The following is an 11,019-nucleotide window of genomic DNA, read 5'->3' on the forward strand; positions in this document are numbered from 1 at the left end:
TCAGCAGATCAAAAATTGCTGCCTACCTTAAAAGCTATTTGAGGCCCCAAGTCTGAAAATGTGGGCTATTATAGTAATAAAAGACAATTTTCTAGTTTGGCAGGAAATGCTTTGGTCTGTTTAAGTAAACATATTTATAGTGGAGCAATTCCAACAAACAAAATAAACCCTCCAAAAAGCATAAATTAGAAATTGTTCTCTTGCACAAAAGCCAGCCCCATATACCTTAAGTAGTGCTTTAGCTACCAGTGTCAAAGAATTTTCACTGGCATAGACTAGAAAATACAAAACACTATTTCTTGCTTGCACAGAAGTCCAGTACATGCCATGAGTTTTACAGTTTATTCATAAAAATGGAGATACTCCTCTTAATAAGGGAAAAAGCATGAGGAAGTGACCCAAAAATCCAGAGATAAAGCAATGAGCAATTGTGGGATTTCTTACTCAAAGCCAGTAATTCTGTCTCTATTGGTCTGTTTCTATCACCAGGCCGGTAACCTGATTAAAAGAAGGAAATAGAATAAAATATTTACCTCCTTATCTTTTTAATTATGCATATACACTTTTATTCATGATCTTCAATTCCTGCTCTCTTAGATATGAATAATTCTGAGACCAATGTGAAACAAGGTTTCCCTAAAAACAACCCATAAAGATTAAATAGCTAATAGAAATTTAGACTTTTTCCCTAAAAATGTACAGGATTGAACCATTCCCACACATCCTGTCACAGGCTGCCTTCCTTCTTAGCCACTCATGCCACTCCTGCTGGGCCTAAATAGGTATTTCCAAAGGTAGCATTGATTAAATAGTCATGGAAAGCAGTTACTGGTGCAGAATGTCCCAGCTCTGATCACCACATCATCCATCTTTGGTATGTTTCCAATCTTTGTAGTACTTGATATGACATAATAGTAATACACACTGTCACTCCCCCACTAAAACACAGACAACCTCCAGGGTAAACCACACAGATGTGTTAAAGTCTGAATTTGACCAAAATTCAAACACAAACCAACTCTTCTGAGGGATGTCTAAAAGATGCTGCCCTGTTACAGCATGCAGGCAGGAGAGCTGTGACAAGACAACAACCACCCCTGGCCTGTGGAATATGGGATTAGGCAAGATCTGAAAACATTTAAAAAAAAACCTTGTCAGCTTCCCTTTTTCATGTGGCCCCTTTCAGCCATGCACATATGGTTAAAATTTTCCTGGATAACAACTTTTAAAGCCTTTCCTGATGTGGGCACCCTATGAATAATGCACTGTTCAACCAATTCTCTTTCTTTGCCTGTTGCCATATGACCTCCCAAGCATTTTTGAGAATGTTTGTTCTCCATGTTCTTGATCTAAGAAATATATATGACTTGAAGAGAAGGGAGGTTATTTTCTCTCATGCCTTTAGTATATCAGGATTTATTTTACAGATACCTGTGTTATAGCTTTCTGGATGTTCAGGATTTTGAGTCTGTCTCAGTATAGTTCTGCTACCCTCGTATTTCATAAAAATAAGGAGGAAATTGTTTCTGTGTATAAAACACCTTCATTCACAAAGACTCTCAACAATCTCCTCTAAAATCTCCTCCAAAAAAAGGCTGCCAAAAGTACCCACATTAGTGTTTTTAGCCATGATACCCAATCTGAAATAAATTAAGAGTGAATTATGTCATACTCCATTCAACAAGAAGAAACATGCTTTAAGTGGAATACCTTAGGAGTTTAAGCTATTCTCCTTTGTTTTACAAAGCATATCTGGAAAACCGACAAATTTTTCCCCCCCCCACAAAATATTTCAAAACTGATGGAAATCAGGACTTTGCAACAAAGTACTTCCTCAGCCTCAACCTAAAGCCTAATCAGCTGGTATAAAGCATGTTTGTGTTGGCTGAATTCACAGTCTATTGAGGAGACAAAAATGTGCATACAAAAGTAGGAAGAGGTGGAAATACCACAGAGTACCAATGCCTTTGTGGGAAAGCGAGAAGCTGTGACGTGATATACAAGTTCAAAGACTAATTATGTAATCATACACTGAAAGGTCAAAGTCAGCAAAGCACAGAGATAAGCCTTAAAATACTCACTAGTAAAAAAGGGGGCACAAATCTCAGGAAGAAAAAAGCATTCAGATACTTTCTGCCCTTTAAATGTGAACTTTCCGAGAATACATGGCATGGTTCTGGGGGCTGAGATCCAAGAAAAAAAGTGGAGAGATCTCCTCTTACCTGCCTGCAAGACTTCCTTCTCCCCACGGTGAAGTCACACAGCCACAGAACTTGAGGATGGGTCAGGCTGGAAGGGAGCACAGAGAGTCACTGGCGCCCCCTTGCCGCTCAGGCAGGGTCATCCTAGGGCACAGGAGTGTGTGCAGAGGCTCTGAATATCCCAGGGAGGAGACCCCAAAGGCTCTCTGGGCTCTGCTCAGGGCTGGGTACTGTCCAGGGCAGAAATTCTGTGTCTCCTGTGCAGGGGAATTGCTGGGATCAGTGCCTGCCTGTTCCTCTGGTGCCATTGCTGGGCCTGGAGCAGAGCCCAGGCCCTGCTCTGCCCCTCTGGCACACAGGGGCAACCAGGCCTAAGGGGCCCTCTCCAGGCTGAGCAGCCCCAGCTCCCTCAGCCTTTCCTGGAGATGCTCCAGGCCCTTCCTCAGCACTGCAGCCTCCACAGGCCCTGCTCCAGGACCTCCTTCCCCTGCTGTGCTGAGGACCCAGAGCTGGACACCCCAAAAGATCCCAACTCAACCTGCTAGGAATGCTCTTAACACAGCTCAGGATCCCATTTGCCTCATCGTCCCCAGGGCACGGCCGCCTCAGGGACAGCTCATTGTCTCCCAGGCCCTTGAGCTGCTCTTACAGACTACCCCCAACCTGTGCTGGTGCCCGGGGCTGTTCTTAACGACATGCAGGACTCTGCATTGTCTATCACAGTTGAAATAGCCACAACACACAGAACATCACCACACAAATCCACAAAGCTTCAACCCATACAGAGTAACACCTTACCACATCAGAAGGCTTCAAGCTTCAGCCATCCGCAATCTTCAGCCCAGCCTTTTATACCCCTGATGTTGATGCATTGCACCTGTGTGCCCTCTGTTCTGTTTGGTGGTTGGTAAGTGCACCTGGCACTCCATGGCTCTCAATGATGCTCACCTGCTTCTCACAGCTGCAGCCCATTAGGGACGAGGCTGGGCCCAGCCCCACTCCCAATTACACACACTGTGTGCCTACATTTTTCTTTGTTCAAGTTCAGACAGTTTCTCTGTGCCCATCTCTCTCTGAAGGGCTGCCCAGCTCTCAGGTGTATCAGCCACTGCTCCCAGATTTGTGTCCTCAGTGATGCTCTAAGGAGGCATTTGTGTTTTCAGCCATCAGGGCCCAGTGCTGAGCCTGGGGACACCGCCAGTGACAGGCCTGCAGCTAGGCCTGCTCCTTTGTGTTTAGAGCTGGGTTTAGTACAGTTGTGGCTGGGTTTAAATGTACTGTTTAATCTGGGACTGTGTGGATGCTGCCACTAAACCTTGGTACAGATGTCAGGCCCTGTAGACTCACTCACCACCTCAGTTCCTGCAGGGCAGACATCCCTGTTTATAAACCACAGAAAGGGTCTCCATAGCTGCAAATAGTGTGAAGGTGTCACCTCTCCTTTCATCCTCCTTTAGTTCCTGATTCCTCCTGCAAGAGGCAGGAACAGTCACGTTGCTGTTGTGTTTAAGATAGAAATTTCATTGGTTTTTACCTTGCTTGATTTGGTTCAGTCAGGATATAATCCCAGGCAGATATCCAGATATCCACAGACAGTGCAGATGCTGGAATGAGTGTGGGAACTTTGTGAGGGTGAGAAAATCCTGCCTGTTTTGACATATGATGTTTTTTGAAACAGTAATATTTGATCTTCCTGAAGACCTTCCTCTTCTTCCCTTGTCTTCCTGACTGCTGCTTGGAAAAGTAGCAATGGAGAAGGGAAAAATGTTCTGTCTTTAATACTGGCATACTCTTATACAGATGGAAAGGTTTGCCTTACTTGATCTTCATTCAGTGCAAGGACTGGTGAAATTGCAGTGCTTGGGCTGTGTGAAATAGGAAGATGGGATAGACACAGGCCAGAAATTCTAATTTATGGAAATCCATTTGCTGACTACTCTTGACAGCATTGCCTGAGTTTCCTCCTAGGGCTGGTACCAGAGTTCAGAATTTACATTTTGCTTATATTACTATATTATTACTTGTTTTCCAGACCACTGCACATGCTGGCCAGCTTAAAACTGCAATACAGCCCCTGCCTTGTCAAGGGCAATGTTATCTGTGAAAATCACTCTGATACTCACTTCACTTATGTGACTTCCTGGGGCTTGTGGGTGTTAGATTTGGATTTCAGCTGCTTAATTCCCCCTTGGTTTTGCATGGCTGAATCTGCAGAAAAGGTTACAGGTTACACAGTGCCCTGTGTGTATTTGCCAGTTCCACAAAGCACAAGGTAACTTGATTAAGGCAGGCACTTTTGACTTCCTGATGGTTTTTCAGTCCAGCACTCCAGAATTTTTATAAATGTTTTACAGAGGAAATATGGGATCTTTTTGTCTGTTGTGGACATCGTTATGTCAAATGGAAGTACAAGAGAAAAGGGTTTTGTTTTATGTTAGATGCCTAATATCTTCAAAAGTGAAATAAAGACATTTGAAAAATAGCATCACTAAGGATTGAACTTTTGCTTTCTATAAGGCTGCAATTTTATTAGACATTTGTTTTATAATTTTAATGACAAATATCAGCGTCTTCCACTGAATCATACAACTATTTCACCTCACAAAAGGCAATGCAAAAGGACCCTCACACACTCCACAAGCTTGGGCTTGTTTTCAGGACTGTGCTCTGCATCTAAATTATTTTCCTATGTATTAATTGATTACTTCTCAATAATGTTAAATCTTGATATCTATTGAAATTCTATTAACAGGGAGCCTATTACTCAATGGGATGAACAAACTCCCATATGTGGGAAGGAGAACATTAAAATGAGTCCAAATTATTTGAGGCAATCATACTACTCAGCCACCTACCCTCTGCAGAAACACAGACACAGCTTTGTAGTGTTGTAAATTTCTGGTGTGAAAAATCTGCTCATTGAAAAAAAACCTGCTGGTCTAAGGATTTGAACATAGTAGGCAAATTCACAATTTCTCTTCTGAAAACCAACACCCCTCTAGTTTTAGTCTTCCCACCTCTGAGTGCAGGAAGAGCCCTTTGCTGAAAAATTAAGCAAACATAGGCATATATGGAAATATTTACTACAAAATGAAGATGAAATTCTTTGTGGCACATGACATGTGAAAATGTTCTCGCTGTCAGGAGAGGAAGCTTCTTGGTTGCCAGAAAGAAGGGATCTTACATGTGCATTTAAAAGAAACTTCCCCAAGTTTCCTTTAAAAACTGATTTCTGTGATTAAAAGGATATCACAGACCATGGTTTAGCTTTAAGAGAGCTGAACTACCTAAAGTTTTTATAAGCACAGCAAGCTCAAACCTTGAGCTATTTATGTCAGTTTGACCTTGCCAGTCACTACTCCCTGTGATAACTCCATCTGAATTCCTCAAGGAACCATTTTGTGGCTGCTGTCAACATAAACATCTATAGATTACTTTGCTTTCACCACATCCCAACAATCCTCAGCTTTTCCCATGACCCCATTTCCACTTGCACTTCCAAGATCATGACCTCTGCTTTGGAAACAGCTTTTGCTCCAAGATATACTTTGCCAACCAATGCACAACCCAACAAGAAAAAAGAGCTCTGTGTTGAGCATGACCAGGAAGAAAGGTTCTGAAATAACAGTTACAGCTCAAAAACCTTCCCTTAAGGGGAAATGACCTGTGAAAACTCCAAGCTCTGTTCTGTCAGCTTTCTCAACAGCCCATACATTATGCCATGAAGTTATGGGCTGATATCCCTTATGGGACACCCCCAAGTCTGAGCCTGCTACTTTGTGATGATGAACTCAAGACCAGCTGTCTATATCAGGAGGTATGACAAAAATTGGTGCTGAAAGTTAGCCAGTGTTCTTCTCATTTCCTCATGTAACATATTCAACAGTGTTGCTGGTTTTAATTAAATTTAGGCCATGAGGTAATGTTATTTCCCTAAAAAGTGTGATTTATCATGTCCATCATTACTCTGAGCACTTCAAGTGAAGCTGTTATACCATAAAGCTTTTTATTTTTTACTGCAGTAAATCTCCCCTATATTTGCAAAGTCTAGAAACAAACTCTTTTTTGTGATTTCAAATATTACAGGTTTTCAAAACACTGTCTGAGCCATTCAAACCAAGAAGTTAACCAGGAGCTGAGTGACAGACCTTTGTTTTCCAGTATGACTCTCAGAAATTTGTTCTGAGCAGGCTCAAGTACTCCCCAACTCTAGTTATTCTCATTAAAACTGGAGTAGTTCCATTCATGCCAGCTCAACAGAAATCAAAACCTGGCTTGAAGCCTTGGATCTTCATATTTCAGCTGCTCACAGCAGAAGAGGCCCTTGGAAATTAGTTCTCTCAGCATGTGGTCTGCATGGGGTAATTCTACCTCCAAAGCAATAAAAGACAAGAAAATGGCTGCTTTGAGCTGAAGTCAATGAGTTGAGCTGGCTTTGGTACCAAAGCCATTGACAGGGACAATTTTCACTATCCCAGGTTGCTCCAAGCCCAGTCCAACCTTGCCTTGGACATTTCCAGGGAGCCAGGGGCAGCCACAGCTGCTCTGGGAGCCCTGTGCCAAGAACTCAACCTCACAGTAAAATATTTCCTCCTAATACCTTATCTAAACCTTATTTGCACATCAATAAGTGATGACCCCAGTGCTAAAGAAATCCTTCACCTACAGCAGGAGCAGAAGGGAGAATGAGCATTTTGATCCAAGCCAGCAAAACCAGCTACTATGGCAGGCAGCCTTCATTTTCCCAAAGGATCTTCTTCTAGTTTTGAGATGGACAAAGTGCCATTGAAATACCAGTTACTGGCCTACTCTTCCCTGCAGACCTGGGAGATACATCTACAGAAAATTCAGGCAAAAAGTGATAAAGCACACAGCTGTTTGCAGCTGTACCAGCCCAGAGTGGAAGGGCTACATAAATCAGGAGCACTGGATACCTCCTGCCTTGTTACAGAAAGGATCCACAGTCTTTCTGAGCAGGCATCTGGCAACAACACAAGTTATTACAAGCAGCTTTGTAAGTCATTGTCTTCAGCAATTACTTGGTCCTGTGAGCAGCAGGGAAATTATTTGCAACCAAAACAGCACAATCTTCTGAAATGGGAAGGGAGAGAACTATCCATGAACTTAGAGAAAAATGTCTGTGGAAGTCATGAGTTATCAACGCCAGCACGGGATTAAGATGTTCTATGGGCCAGACACGGAGACTTTTCCTTCTCCCACAGGTTGTTGCTATTAGTGAGGGCAGGGAAGCCAATTCTGTCCATATTTCCTTTTAAATTTTAACCCAAAAGTAGTTTTCAGGTAGGACAAGCTTTTTATATGTCCTGTCACTGGGCCTGAAGACCTCAGACTAGATCTGAGCTCAAATATACACTCCCTGTAGTTAAAATGGTGGCCAAAAAAACCAAAAAGAGACTGCCAAGAATTAGCATCTTTTGCTTAAATCAGAAAAAATTTGTTTCTATACACCCAACAACAATCTCTTGGGAAAGATTTCCAGCTCTCCAAATCAACTTTTGGACTCCTAAATAGGAGCTATTGAGTTCAGATTGTCAAGGGTCATAGATGGCGACGGGGAGAATGCAGGTGGTGCTTGAGTTGGTTGTCAAATGCTCAGCTGAGCACTCTGGAGCTTTTCCTTCTTCCGTCCTGCTCTTCTGAGGAGTCCTGGAGAAAAGGGGAATCCAAAAAGTGGCACAGAGTCACATCAGGCACAAACCTGTATTAGCTTTTTGATTGTTTTTATTAACCTTAGATTCAACTTTAAATTTCCTGCCTTTCCAGTATTTTGTACCAGACAAAACTTCAGCTGAAATACCTTGTGTGTTATATACATAAACATATATGTATATAATGTACAGAATAAAAATATGAAGGTTTCCACAAAATCCTTGCAAGTTTTCATGTTAAAAGGGAAATTAGAAAAATTAGTTCACATACTTTTTAATTAGCAACAACTGATGGTTCTTCTTAGCCAGATGAATTGACATGGAAAAAATCTAGATAATGTTGATATATTACATCTCCTTTCAAATGCTGTTCACCCAAACTTCCTAAGAAATCACTGAAATATCCTCTAAAGTCAACTGGAATCTTTTTTTGGTATGTTTCTTAACAGAATGCCTATTTCTATAAACAACAACAAAATTATTCACTGGAAAAGCTTAAAATACACAGAAATATCAGATATTAGAAAATTTAATATATATGTAATTATTGAGATCAGAAGTCTATAAATAAAGCATTGGAGTAGAGACATGATCTTCATGAGATGTAATTTTACACATACTTTTATGTGACCATCAGTGATTTTCAACAGAAATGCTGCTCTGGGTGCTCAGGCAGATCTAGTTTTAAAATGGCTGGTTTTAGGCTGTTGAAGGTGGGCAAATAGAAATGGAGGCTTCTACAGGCACCAGCACTTCTCACATTCTCACATTCTAGACTCTGTGACAAAACCTCTGTCACAGCTGTGACCTCTGGGCACAGGGCTCTGCACCCACCAACATCACCCAGGGTTGCTGCGTAAAGGCAGAGAGCTAAGGATGACATAAGTTAGAAACATAGCTTAACAAAGTGGTTCTGCAGGAGAGTAACTCAGGTTTTCCTACTTCCTTGGCAATATCTGGAGGCTGTAATGTTAACTGCTTGGACATCTGCATCCCAGAACAATTTATTCCTTTAGTAACCAGCGTAAACAGTTGCGTGCTGCTAGGAACCAGAATGTATCACTACTCAACAAAGGCAACTGAATGCAAGGAAAGAACTCAATCTACTCTTAAATTTAATAATCTTGATTTTAATGCCTGGGAGAGAACTTTTTTTCTTACTTTCTTTACATGAAACTGAGAAGGGCATTTTTAAAGTCAGGCATTTCCTGAACTTTGCCCACAGTGGGTGTTTAGAGGTCTATTATATGCACGCTTCCCCAATGCTCCTATTTTTTATTGTTCTTAACCCCAAGCACAGCACATGATAAAGGTTAAGCCCTGTAGGTTGTAGCACAGTGCCAGCAGTGACACAGAGCCCACACCCCAGATGTCATATCCCCCTAAGAGGACATGGAGGAAGGAAGGAAAGGAAGGTGCCAAACTGCCTACATGATTCTGTTTCAATTAGCAAGACTCCTTGCCAACTGTGTTGAACTGGAACAAGCAAAGCATGAGGAATATGCTTTGCCTGCAACTCTGCGCCACTCTCTGATTGCTGTGACAAGTGAATAAAGCTGAATGAAGAATTTTTTTTTCCAGCTAAGAAAGAGAGAACAGGAATTAAAATATTGAAACACTTAGAAGTCTTCCTGCTTCACACTGCAAAAGCAACTACATATATCACAAATTAATTTGTGGTGCTCTAGGTGAGTCATATACTGCTCTGGTACTAAGCAGTATTCCCATAGGAAAGATGCAGATGGAATAGAGAAATTATTCTGGAAGTTACCCTCTCTTAATTCCTGGCCACTCATCTTCTGCAAGGCACCTCTGATTCATAAGGGAAATGTTGGGATGCTGGAAAAAAACCCCATCAGTTCTGATACCACAATTTCTTGTTTGTACCAGCAGCAATGTTCCCCAGATGCCAAGGGAGTGAGGGATTCTGGGTTGGAAAAATGCAACAGGCCTGTTTTGCCAGGGAAATGTGTGGCCAGTTTTTCAGGAATTAATACACTAGGTACTCTGGTAAACCTTTTGTCATTTTTTCACTCACATGAAGGCCGGCTCATCTTGGCTGGGCAGCTGTGCCTTGCTAGGGAAGTGCAACTCAAATATTCCATAGCACTACCAAAAAATGGAAAAACAGTTAATGGTTTTCTCATTTATTGTGTTCATGTGCTTCTTTCTATTTTATTCACCTGTGTCCTCTGAAGTACATTTTGTGCTACCCAGCCTGGAGAATGTAATAACAGGAGGGCTGTGCCATCAGCTGAGGCATGCTTGGGACACAGCACTTCTCTGACCTTAACAACACAGTGCCATGTTGGTAAATTGCCACTAAAAAAAAACCAATGATGAAATCTGAGGACATGATTCACCTAAATCTGTTTAAAGGCAAACCGTTGTTGCTGGAGAAAGGGTTGAATAAAACTCAGTGATTAGTCCTTTACTGTTCATATGCTACTCACACAAAATAATGGGAAAAACAAGCCCAGGGGAAATGCGTGATGGGAGCCACCAAAAATAATTTGTTGTGAGTGCTGCATGACTGCAGACCCCATCCTGGCTGTGTTTGTTCCAATCTGAAGCCACAGTAACTCCTTTGTGATTTACGGGGTAACAGCAGCAGCCGAGTGTTCCCATCACTGGTCCAAGTGCCAAGATCATACATAAAGACTCTTTAATGGCTCAGGTCTCACTTGCTAAGCTTCACTACCCTGAATTATGGAATAATAGAAACCTAAAACCAAACAGTAACAGGGGAAGCTTTGGCCATGAACTTCTCAAAGCAACTTTAAGGAAAGCACATTAAAAGCACCGCTAGTTCACAGATCAGCTGTGCAATGGTTTTTATTCCCAATCTGTGAAAGTGGATATTTTCCTTGTAAGCAGGATTCAGTTTCCATAACCATGTTTTTTCTAGTGCCACCTGTTCTGGAGAAGCATCTGACATTTTTAGATGAAACCAAGGCTGCCAAGACACATTCGAGTTTACTATAAATTTGTTCCTGACAGGTTTTTCAGAGGCCTCAGGCCAAAGTAGCCCCGAGTTCTCTGGAATGTTTTTTTAAAATTAGTAAACACTATCTGCAATGTGCAACCTTTATTTCATACTATTTATTCACATACATACTTGAGCCATTATGCACACTTCAGGTCAAGTA

At 41.8% G+C, this 11,019-nt stretch overlaps 1 long non-coding RNA gene across 1 annotated transcript; it reads right to left on the bottom strand.

Annotated features, from left to right (window-relative positions):
* Positions 1 to 328: 328 nt before the first annotated feature.
* On the bottom strand, positions 329 to 2,448 carry LOC132070155 (uncharacterized). The gene is made up of 2 exons (XR_009417892.1): positions 2,223 to 2,448; positions 329 to 498 (listed from the first exon to the last, which is right to left on the bottom strand). It is a non-coding gene; the product is annotated as an uncharacterized LOC132070155 (long non-coding RNA).
* Positions 2,449 to 11,019: the final 8,571 nt, after the last annotated feature.

The sequence above is a fragment of the Ammospiza nelsoni genome, chromosome 2 (genome assembly GCF_027579445.1).
Source record: "Ammospiza nelsoni isolate bAmmNel1 chromosome 2, bAmmNel1.pri, whole genome shotgun sequence".
Lineage (NCBI taxonomy): Eukaryota > Metazoa > Chordata > Aves > Passeriformes > Passerellidae > Ammospiza > Ammospiza nelsoni.